This window comes from Haematobia irritans, chromosome 4, assembly GCF_050003625.1.
Source record: "Haematobia irritans isolate KBUSLIRL chromosome 4, ASM5000362v1, whole genome shotgun sequence".
NCBI lineage: Eukaryota > Metazoa > Arthropoda > Insecta > Diptera > Muscidae > Haematobia > Haematobia irritans.
Window position 1 is genome coordinate 183035499 of NC_134400.1, and position 12378 is coordinate 183047876.

At 35.6% G+C, this 12378-nt stretch overlaps 2 protein-coding genes across 3 annotated transcripts in view; both read left to right on the forward strand.

The window, feature by feature from the left end:
- The window catches only part of LOC142234964 (uncharacterized), a 134323-nt gene that overhangs the window by 101128 nt on the left and 20817 nt on the right, over positions 1-12378 (forward strand). The window lies entirely within an intron of this gene.
- The window catches only part of LOC142234966 (uncharacterized), a 30908-nt gene continuing 29890 nt past the window's right edge, over positions 11361-12378 (forward strand). Inside the window, exon 1 of the mRNA XM_075306172.1 lies at positions 11361-12374. The gene's annotated coding sequence lies outside the window, so the exon portion shown is untranslated. The remainder of the gene's footprint in view (positions 12375-12378) is intronic.

The following is a 12378-nucleotide window of genomic DNA, read 5'->3' on the forward strand; positions in this document are numbered from 1 at the left end:
TTGGCGGCATACCACTCCATGGCCTTTTTACCGTAATGGCAAGATGCCAAATCCGGCCAAAACAGTACGGAATAACCGTGTTTCTTCAGGAAAGGCAGCAGACATTTATTCAAACACTCTTTCACGTAAATTTCTTGGTTGACAGTCCCGGAAGCTATGAAAATGCTGCTTTTCAAGCCACAGGTACAGATGGCTTGCCAAACCAGATATTTCTTTGCGAACTTTGACAGTTTTATGTGCTTGAAAATATCTACTACCTTTCCCCTTTCTTTTGCCGTATAAAACTCCTGTCCCGGAAGCTGCTTGTAGTCGGCTTTGACGCAGGTTTCGTCGTCCATTACCACGCAGTCAAATTTCGTCAGCATCGTCGTATACAGCCTCCGGGATCGCGCTTTGGCCGTTGTATTTTGTTTATCATCGCGATTTGGAGTCACTACCTTCTTGTAAGTCGATAGTCCGGCTCGTTTTTTGGCTCGATGCACGGTTGTAGACGATACACCCAGCTTATTTGCGGCATCTCGGAGGGAGAGGTTAGGGTTTCGCTTGAAACTACCGGCAACACTCTTTGTCGTCTCAGCGGCTTCCGGTTTCCGATTTCCCCCCGATCCAGACTTCCTGGCTGTCGACAAACGTTCCCCAAACACTTTAATTACATTTGTAACGGTTGATTTGGCAACTTTTAGCGTGCGAGTAGCTCGGATTTTCGCGATGCGCGAGCAAAATTTTGATACGCTCTTCTTGCTTGGACGGCATTTTGACAACTGAAGAGTGAATTCCAAAATCAAAATAGGAGCAACATTCTACACACACACCTTCAAAATGAGGGGCGTTCAGGTTTTTTAAATGCAAAATTGAAAGAAATACGTCAAGTTTATATTGACCAAATTTTGACCGTATCACCCTTTACTAACCTAAATTGAACCATAACCGTTCACATATAATAAGAATTAATGAACGATAGATAATAATCGTAGGTGCACAATATTCAATTTTTTGAATAACACATCTCTTTATGGTGTGAACTTCCCAAAAAGTTAAACTTTTGAAAAAAAGTGGCATACATTATTAGAAATGTGGCACAAAATCGTAAATAGTATCACATTTAGTGGCACAAAAGTTGCACAGGCCAACAAAGTGGCAAAATTTGCCACTAAAGTGGCACAACGGTAACGCTGTGCCCGACATGCATGGTAGTTGGAGGGCATGTACTCACATTCCTTTAGGAGCTCAAGAAGTCAAATATGGGAAACGGTTTTTATGGGGGCTACCTCTTATTATGAATCGATTTTAGATGGACAATTTTTTAATGGTTATTAATAAGGTATATACCAACATCAAGTACCTACTTTCAATTCGCTTGTTCAAATAGCTTGTTTCGTTCAGAAGTTATCGTGATTCCAACAGACAGATGGGCGGACATCGATGGATCGACTCAGATTTTCACCACGACCAAGAAGATATATACTCCACGATTCCGAGATCAATATTTCGATGCGTTACACAAAGTTAGTATATACCCCCCTCCTATGGCAGAGTGTATAAAACCCCTATTGGTTATACATCGACTTCAATCAATATGTAATTTATAAGATTCACTCCATACCTGACTCGAATATTTAATCAATTCCATCTGTTCATTCAAGTTAGTATTTTGGAGGGAGAATTTCTCACATACCTTTCATTATATAGCAAATGTTAATCATCATATAGTGGATGCTAATCACCAGCATTGAGTCAACGGAAAGCAAGGTTTTTGAAAGTCCCCAATAAAGTAAATAAAATTGACTGAAATCAAGTAATACTTCAATCATGTTCAGTTAGTCATCTAACTGGTAGTAGTATATATGGAAAGTTTTAAGCATGTCAGTACAACAAATATGCATTTGTAGCCGTTAAATCAGTTTTACCGATACTTTGGCATTTTTCCTAAAGAGAACAATCAGTGGGGTAGCCGGAATTGATTTTAATATCACTTAATTAATAATAAATTCAATTAAAATTATTTGAATTTAAACTAAGTATATTTAATATAATATATATATATATATATATATATATATATATATATATATATATATATATATATATATATATATATATATATATATATATATATATATATATATATATATATATATATATATATATATATATATATATATATATATATATATATATATATATATATATATATATATATATATATATATATATATATATATATATATATATATATATATATATATATATATATATATATATATATATATATATATATATATATATATATATATATATATATATATATATATATATATATATATATATATATATGACTTAGCAACAATACCTGAATACAACACAAAAATTAATTTAATGTAATTATCTAACTTAAATGATATAATATCTACTTTAAATGATTTAAATAAAATCAAGTACAAAAATATGTTAACAATTGGGTTTTTGCACTCTTAAAAATTTTCTGTAACTCTAGTCAATTTATCGGCTCCCCAGCCTAACTATAACAGTTTGGCTGATAAGTCCCCGGTCAAACATAACAAAGCAAAATACATTTTTTTTGTCAAAATTCGTTTTTATTATTCAACATAGTTCCCTTCAAGAGCGATACAACGATTATAACGAGCTTCAAATTTATTAATACCATTTTGGTAGTACTCCTTCGCTTTTGCCTCAAAATAGGCCTCAGTTTCGGCGATCACCTCTTCATTGCAGCCAAATTTTTTCCCTGCGAGCATGCTTTTGAGGTCTGAGAACAAGAAAAAGTCGCTGGGCCCAGATCTGGAGAATACGGTGGGTGGGGAAACAATTCGAAGACCAATTCATGAATTTTTGCCATCGTTCTCAATGACTTGTGGCACGGTGCGTTGTCTTGGTGGAACAACACTTTTTTCTTCTTCATATGGGGCCGTTTTGCCGCGATTTCGACCTTCAAACGCTCCAATAACGCCATATAATAGTAACTGTTGATGGTTTTTCCCTTCTCAAGATAATCGATAAAAATTATTCCATGCGCATCCCAAAAAACAGAGGCCATTACTTTGCCAGCGGACTTTTGAGTCTTTCCACGCTTCGGAGACGGTTCACCGGTCGCTGTCCACTCAGCCGACTGTCGATTGGACTCAGGAGTGTAGTGATGGAGCCATGTTTCATCCATTGTCACATATCGACGGTAAAACTCGGGTATATTACGAGTTAACAGCTGCAAACACCGCTCAGAATCATCAACACGTTGTTGTTTTTGGTCAAATGTGAGCTCGCGCGGCACCCATTTTGCACAGAGCTTCCGCATATCCAAATATTGATGAATGATATGACCAACACGTTCCTTTGATATCTTTAAGGCCTCTGCTATCTCGATCAACTTCATTTTACGGTCATTCAAAATCATTTTGTGGATTTTTTTTGATGTTTTCGTCGGTAACCACCTCTTTCGGGCGTCCACTGCGTTCACCGTCCTCCGTGCTCATTTCACCACGCTTGAATTTTGCATACCAATCAATTATTGTTGATTTCGCTGGGGCAGAGTCCGGAAACTCATTACCGAGCCAAGTTTTTGCTTCCACCGTATTTTTTTCCCTTCAGAAAACAGTATTTTATCAAAACACGAAATTCATTTTTTCCATTTTTTCACAATAACAAAAGTTGCTTCAAAAAAGACGCTCTATCAAATGATTCGTGTCAAATTTTGACACGAAACATTTGAAGGTCGGTACTATATAAAAATAATATGCATTTAATACTAGCAACGCCATCTATGTGTCAGACCGGGGACTTATCAGCCAACCTGTTAAATTAAACTGACGATGTGATGCACATTTTCATCCAGAAGTTGTTGATTTTAACAATTTGTTGTTTTTAACAATTTTAATTGGTTGTACTTTGAAATGTTTCTGGAAATTTTTCTTGTCGATAAGCCACTCATTTTTCATTGGTCAGCTTGCAAGAATGTAGCATCCAAAGATTTTAGTTTTCTGCAAAAAGATTTAAATTTAGTGACTTCTCTAAAATTTTGATTTAATTTTTCATATTGACTTACCAATTATTACCTATTATTATAAATTGTCCAACATTTTTTCATCGGTCAGCTTTTTAATGTTTCAAGAACGTAGAATCCATAATTTTAGTTTTCTGCAAAGAGATATACATTTAGTGACTTCCTTAAAGTTTTATTTCATTTTTTTATTTTCACTTACATATTATTATAAACTATTTGGTGTAAATTCGGTTATTTGTCTAAAATTTTCCAATTTTTTTATTTCTTCCAATTGACCACGAACTTCTTTGCACAAATAATTATTGAAAACCACATTTTCGTTGTAAATCGCAAACAATTTGAAGATATATTGAAGATGAGCTGTTTCAAGTCAAGTTGAATTTATGTTGAAAATTATATTTACCCTAAAACTGAAAAGTTGTTGCATTTGAGAAGCGCTCATCCTGTGTTTATTGGGCTGTTTCTATATGAGGGAGTTGCCAGATCAAAACAAAATTTAACATGTGTTCATAACAGAGATGTAAGTTTCCAAAACACTTAACTTTTTTCCGAACTGCCCTAGTACATGTTCTTTTTGTTAATGTACCGTACAAAATATTGTCGTAAGGCTAAAGATTTCATGTCCTTAAAATACGAATGCGAATTTTGCTAAGCATAGACGACGTATTTCCTGTGTTTTTTTTTCCTTGTCCAAAAGTCGATAAACTTTTCAGTGTCAAGTCATTATGGCATTAAAGTTGAGTGATTCGACTTAAAAATCATAGCATAAAAAAATTTTTTGGACTAAGGTCAACTTATTAATTCTGAAAAATTCTTAAAAACTAATGAAATTGTCTTTAAATTTGTTCATTGTAGTATCTTGAGTCCAGAGCTAAAAGAGTTAGATGTCTGTCAACGCTTTATTTTAGAGACGGTTTTACTCGAAACATAACATAATTACTACTTGAAGTCGAATCTGATCTTGATCTTTAAAGGACTCTGATAGCATATGAAGGAACAAACAGAAATAACTAATAGATTAAAATTTGTCTTCTAGTACAAGTATTCAAAACTCAAACTTATAAAATAATTATTTCTTAAATGTATCCTTAACTCAATTATCCTCAATACCAAAATTATTGGTGTAAAGACAAACCCCTTGGATTCGTGCAAGTTTTTTCCGTGTTTGTCCATGTGAGTTGAAATGAAACCTATCCTACCTATGGAGTTAAAATGGGTCTAATATAACTCCAGATTAGGTAAATCGGATAAGTATTGGAATTTCCTTCCAACGTTGTCCCGATATTTTAGGACAAATGGATCTCAGCTCAATAAAGGGTGATACGGTCAAAATTTGGTCAATATAAACTTGACGTATTTCTTTCAATTTTGCATTTAAAAAACCTGAACACCCCTCATTTTGAAGGTGTGTGTGTGTGTGTGTAGAATGTTGCTCCTATTTTGATTTTGGAATTCACTCTTCAGTTGTCAAAATGCCGTCCAAGCAAGAAGAGCAGCGTATCATAATTTTGCTCGCGCATCGCCAAAGTTGCCAAATCAACCGTTACAAATGTAACGGTTTGTGTTTGGGGAACGTTTGTCGACAGCCAGGAAGTCTGGATCGGGGGGAAATCGAAAACCGGAAGCCGCTGAGACGACAAAGAGAGTTGCCGGTAGTTTCAAGCGAAACCCTAACCTCTCTCTCCGAGATGCCGCAAATAAGCTGGGTGTATCGTCTACAACCGTGCATCGAGCCAAAAAACGAGCCGGACTATCGACTTACAAGAAGGTAGTGACTCCAAATCGCGATGATAAACAAAATACGACGGCCAAAGCGCGATCCCGGAGGCTGTACACGACGATGCTGACGAAGTTTGACTGCGTGGTAATGGACGACGAAACCTACGTCAAAGCCGACTACAATCAGCTTCCGGGACAGGAGTTTTATACGGCAACAGGAAGGGGAAAGGTAGCAGATATTTTCAAGCAGATAAAACTGTCAAAGTTCGCAAAGAAATATCTGGTTTGGCAAGCCATCTGTACCTGTGGCTTGAAAAGCAGCATTTTCATAGCTTCCGGGACTATCAACCAAGAAATTTACGTGAAAGAGTGTTTGAATAAACGTCTGCTGCCTTTCCTGAAGAAACACGGTTGTTCCGTACTGTTTTGGCCGGATTTGGCATCTTGCCATTACGGTAAAAAGGCCATGGAGTGGTACGCCGCCAACAACGTGCAGGTGGTTCCCAAGGACAAGAACGCTCCCAACACGCCAGAGCTCCGCCCAATTGAGAAATACTGGGCTATTGTCAAGCGGAACCTAAAGAAGACCAAAAAAACTGCTAAGGACGAGCAGCAGTTCAAGGCAAACTGGCTTTCTGCGGCGAAGAAGGTGGACAAGGTGGCTGTACAAAATCTGATGGCAGGTGTCAAGCGTGAGGCCCGGCAATTCGGATTTGGAAAAGCGAAAGCCTAACTGAATATTTTTCCTGAATTTTATACTAATTGAACTTGAAAAAGAAATTTAATTTGATTTTTTAAATAAACGATTTCACCGATTTACACGCGTTTTCCCTTGACCAAATTTTGACCGTATCACCCTTTAGAATTCTGTTGTATGTAAAGATAACGACTTCAATGACGAACCTCTGAACTCTAAGTAAAATAATATACCATGCGTCTCTTATTCTAAGTTAAATTAGTTTTCAAATTTTATGGACAAGAAATCTTTTTACTGAAGACATTTTTTTCAGTGTGATTTCAAAAACAATTTGTTTTTAAATTATTATTGGCGTAACGTTTGGCCATTGTCGACCAATTTTTAACTGTGACTAACCAAATAACTGACAGTTGATAATGGTCCTACCTTAAATTAATGTCATGGATTAAGGACATGTTATGAAAATTGAAATAAAATACTCTCCATATATCCTTGGAAAAATTAGTGCGGCAATATATCTTAAAAATATGATATTCAGGGAAAAAACCTACCCAATATATTCAAATGAAGTAGAAATGGTCCTAAGCATAATTTAAACATGAATATATCAAAACCAATTGAATTTCTGAAGAAAATTCTAATCCAAGGATTCGGAAAATGTTAACAACCATGGTCTTGCATTTTAATGGCTTTATGTCCTTCAAGGCACCAATACCAACAATACAAAATGCGAAAAACTTCGAAACATAACCCCTAATGGAAGGCCTTCTCAGAAAACCTTCTCTTGCCCATCGAACGGGAAGACAACACAAAATTTATACAGCGCACAACAAGGAAAACCAGATACAGAAAAGAATGTCTCCTGGTTTACATGCACACTTAGTCAACAGCTTTGAACACAAGGGTTCATGAGCAGAATGCCATTAGACGGAGAAATTCCAAGAAGTTATTCTTGCTGCTCGGTCATATAAATGGGATTTTCTGTATACCTAACTTCCTAACTACCTCTAAAATGGAAAGGTAAAACAAACCCCGCTTGTGTACATAGTACCTTCCCATAAGTTATACGAAATACATACACGAATAAATCCAATCCTATCAAGATTATCGTGCCCGCCACCGTTGTAGTTGTAGCAGTCATGCAATCGTACGAACCATATCAAAAACCCAAGCATTGAAGGTCTCTGCTATATAGTGAATGACGACGAAAATGAGAGATGATACAGACTAAATGCGAATAAAAAGATGGCAGACAAGCAGCTAGCAAGGCAAACAGTCATCCATCCGGTCGACCAAACGACCGACTGACGACCCATATGGCAGAGTAATACAATGGTTGGATGATGGTCTGACAAGTCAAGCTGTAGCCAAAGCACACACAAAAGATATGGAACCCAACAGGCCAACGAACACTAGTGAGTTTTTCTTATGGCCATCCATCCATTTTGTATTCAGCCAAAAACTCAGACCAGAAAGACCATACTTGCTCGGGTAATATAATACTGGGGGCGCGCACAAAAAAAAATGCCCTAAAACCAAAATACCCAAATATCACAAATACATAGACCGCTTACACAAACACACATACATTACCTTATTGCAGAACCGTATCTAAGGGATCTTCTCACCGACGACCACCATATCCAAACCAACCACTTTGTTAACTTCATTATGACGCTATGCGTAATAATCTTCATCATAATCATTGTACGGTATTCGCATTCATTGGCATCATCATTATTATCATCTGCATTTTACTTTCTATTACTACATAAGTGATGTCAATGTTGTCTAAAAAAAAACACGATAACTCATGGTCAATGAATAGCGGTGGTGAAAAAAGCAATGATTAGCCAACTAAAAGGTAGACATAATTATTTGTACTCCATTCTTGCGCACACTGGTTTTGTGGAATTGGTTTGGGAATTGAATCCAGTAGTAAATTTTTAGAAGATTTAACGACATGCGACTCTTTATCAGAGATGGTCTGTATCAAACTTTTTGAGGTTTGCGACTGTCGCAAAGTCGTAAACGTCACATATACGTTGTAAATGTAGAAAAAGTAGCAAACGTCCCAAACTCAAAATACTTCAGCCCCTTCTGCTAGGCAGCGAATGATATTCAATATGAGAAAAGAGTTCAATTAGAAACTCAAACCCAAAATTACTATCAACTACTCGATGGTGCAGTAAACGTGACGGTCGGTACTCGCTCATAGTTAACCTCTCACAAATTTCTGCAGAAACTGGAAGGAAGGAAAACTACTTAAGTCTTGCATAAGTGAATTGCTGTTTAGAGAGAATTTCATAAAATCACTTTTTGGCGTATTAGACTTAATGTCCATACTAATTACAAATTTTCAAAATTGTAGCTAGTCATTCGCATATGCAACTAAAGCTTGGATGGATATTATGGACCACGAAAACCAAGAATAGTTTGAAGTTGTGAATGTAAATCTAGTAAGAGTTTTGAATAAAGACAATATAAAGCATTTTTTATACCTCTTTTCGGGGAGCATAACTAAATTAAATTAAAAAAATATTCACAATTTCTTTAATTCAAAATTAGGTTTTATACACTAGGTTTACGACTTTTGCGACATACGTATTATACAGTCGTAAACGTATGTCGCAAAAGTCACAGTTTGCGACAGGCCAACCCTGCTCTTTATTACGCTACATCCCTCACAGATTAGTTTTTTAATCTCTTTATGGGTTTCCATATAGTACACACAAAGAAAAAATATTTTCTTCTCATAATTTTTAAGCAACCGAAATTGTCCTTGATTTATTTATGTTTAGGTACACTGGAATTTATAACAAACGATTGTCTTTAATCTTTTTTATTTATTTTAAAAGCAAATTATTACCGTCGAAAGAACAATTCGTTCATCTTTTATTTTTACCCGAGTTTCTTGAAATGGGGAATCTAGCGGTTTTTTATCTATATAAAGAGACATGTTTCATTCATCGTGCGCACTCCAGTTTAAGGGAAAATTTAAAGAATTTAGATGTCAAGTCTTTTCGTTATTTTATTCTATTTTTTTTTCTAAAATCACCATTTTTCACGATTACTTTTCTTTAATAATCTATTTTAAGGAATGTCAACTTTGTGAAAATTTGCTTTGGGCTATTCCCCATCAAGTTATAATAAAATCTGCAACAAATATGTTTCATTGTATGCCTTTTTTTACTGATTTAGTATTCACTTTAGCGGCTAATCTCGAACTTAATACCCACCTTTAGACGAAAAATTTAAGATTCCTCTAGAACACAAACAAAAATGGTTCTTTCAGATCGTGATTCTGATGTAGTATGTGCAAATCTTAATTTAACTTCAGGAACCGTACCATTCGAACCTATAATTTTCCACAATAGTGTTGCCAGGCGCCATAAGTTTTCACTAATGAATTTAAAACAAGCTATAATTGGAAGTCCCAATATTGACGTTTGAGAAAAAAAATCATGGTTTTTGGTGAAATGAAAGATGTTCTTTATATTAACAAGCAAGGAAGTTATTTTAATTAAAATTTTTATAACCAGCTTTTTTATATTTTTAAGGAATAAATTGAAGTCTTTTATTTTAAATACTATAAGAATTAATAAAATGTTACAAATGTTTAATATCTTTTTGAAAAAAATAAATGATAAATCCCTTCAAGAAAAATTGCGACTTTTTGCAAGTATTTGAGCTCAAAAAATTAAAAATTTTAAATATATTGTTTTTTTTTTTTTTTTTTTTTGTAAAATATTGCAAAAGTTTTTACACCCAAAACACTAGTTTCGGGTTGATGCAAATTCAGTGTAGGACCTGTTGAAATGATGGACATCCCATGCTATATTCATCGCTTCTGCGCCAAAGTGGTGTAACTGGTGCATCAAAAGGAACATTTTCACAACTTTTATGGCGACGCTTTTTTGTGGGGATGTTGTTATGTCATTAACAGGTATAGCAAAAGTCGAAACACGATTTTGTGTAATCGTGTAAGTCTTTTGATGTTGGTGTCCTAATCGTCCTTTAGTTCAATCTGCTAAAATTATATCGTAGATTCTTGTGGTAACCGCACTCGAGATATATGTGATTAGCCCGTTATGCTAATTTTGAACGATATTTACCGTTAAAAAAACAAAAGACAGACCAGCTATACCTCCCGTATTGCTAGTTTTCTACAATCCGCGGTCACTTCCGCTTCTATACAAGTCCGATCAGGCTGAAATTTCGATAGTATATGTTGACGTTATATCCGATATCTAAAATCTACAAACTACATATGGAAATGCATTGTGATTGCCGACATTCCATTGGAAATGGCACTGCATATTATATACGATTGATTGTAGTTTGGATGATCTGTTACAAAAGTAGATCATATAACACGACAAATTTGATTTGATCGTTCAAAGTGGAAGTTCGTTTATTATTTATTTACAAATAGAGTCGGCAAGCAAAAACAGGTCAGTAAGTACATCGCAGAATAAAGGCTAAATAAGAGAGGTATGGATGTCGAAATGTGCAACACATATCGATATAGAGACATGTCGTTACAACAAATGATATAAACTGCCGAAATTAACTTAACATGGCAAAAAACCCAATATTTGAGTTCAGCATGGTTTCACATATTAATCGCATAAAGTTTGTGGAACACAAACATTTTTCAAATGTTGGAGTTTACAAGGAAGCATGTACGATTACTTTTCAAATTAGCTAACGTTTTCCTCTACACGCTACATTGATTACACTTAATACTACCGGCTCATCACTACTTCTCATTCTATACAAGGGGTCTTTGCTGATGATGATGTTGCCACCGTTATATGAGAATGGGGTTTCTATTAGCTTAACGCTATGACGAAGAACCTGCCCGGCTGATAGAGTACGTTCTGACAGTCGTTAAGTCACACTTATAGACGATGTTCGTGTTCCAAACATTATGTTTGTCGTGCCCGTCTCAACGACTACGCTCTAAACCCGAAGCCAAAGACGTTTAGTCTTTGTAGTTGTTGTTTTCTAGAGCTCGTATAAACGAGTGAGTGGTTGTTTTTGTACGTGTGTGTGTATGTGTGTGCCGGCCTCGTTGTAGTTTTATACGGTTTCATTTTCGAATACCATGGGTTGGTTGGGCATTTTTGGATTTACGAGTATATACTCTATATAGAAATCGTCAGACACGGTTGTCCGTCCATGAGTTTGAGTCTTATATTCCCCCTTCACAATACACAAGAGGTTCAAAGTGGTATAAAATTTATGAAGCACCACACCAACAACAACGGGGCAAAATGCCTTGCCTGCTTTCTCGGTTTCAGCTGGCAGTTGTGTGGTGCCACAGCCAGCCATATAACACAGCAGGCAGGCAGCTATAGTTTGTTTGGTTTTTAGCTTGATTGGTGTGTACGACTCGTTGAAAATCGTGTGTTTGGGTCTTTGGCTTGTCTCATTCAGTTGAGAGCAGTCATTGGGAACGTTACGATATCGGATGTGCAAAAATATAAAGAATTACATTTCAGTATATTTTGAGCAATACAAAAGAAGAAAATTTCGGTTCACAGAAAGACCCCCATATCAGACATTCGTTTTTGTTCAGTACTTGGCATAACGGGGTCTCTCAGCGGTACCACAACAACACTTCAACATTCGGGTGTAAAGCAAAACGAAAAACAACAATAGCAACTACATGTGAAAGTCTGCAATGATTCATTTGATTGTGAACGAAATATTCATATAAAACAAAAGCAATAACAACAACGAACTGAACAACTACAGTGTGTTTGTGTGTATAAATAAACAAATGTATGTGATTGAACTGTATATGAGCTGATGTATAAAGTGGCAAATAAACAATAATAACAATCACACAAACCCCATATAAACAAACGGGGTCTTGAGATTTTATGCACGTGTGTGTAAGCAGTTTCTTCTACATACATTAAAAGAATTTTTAAGGTAA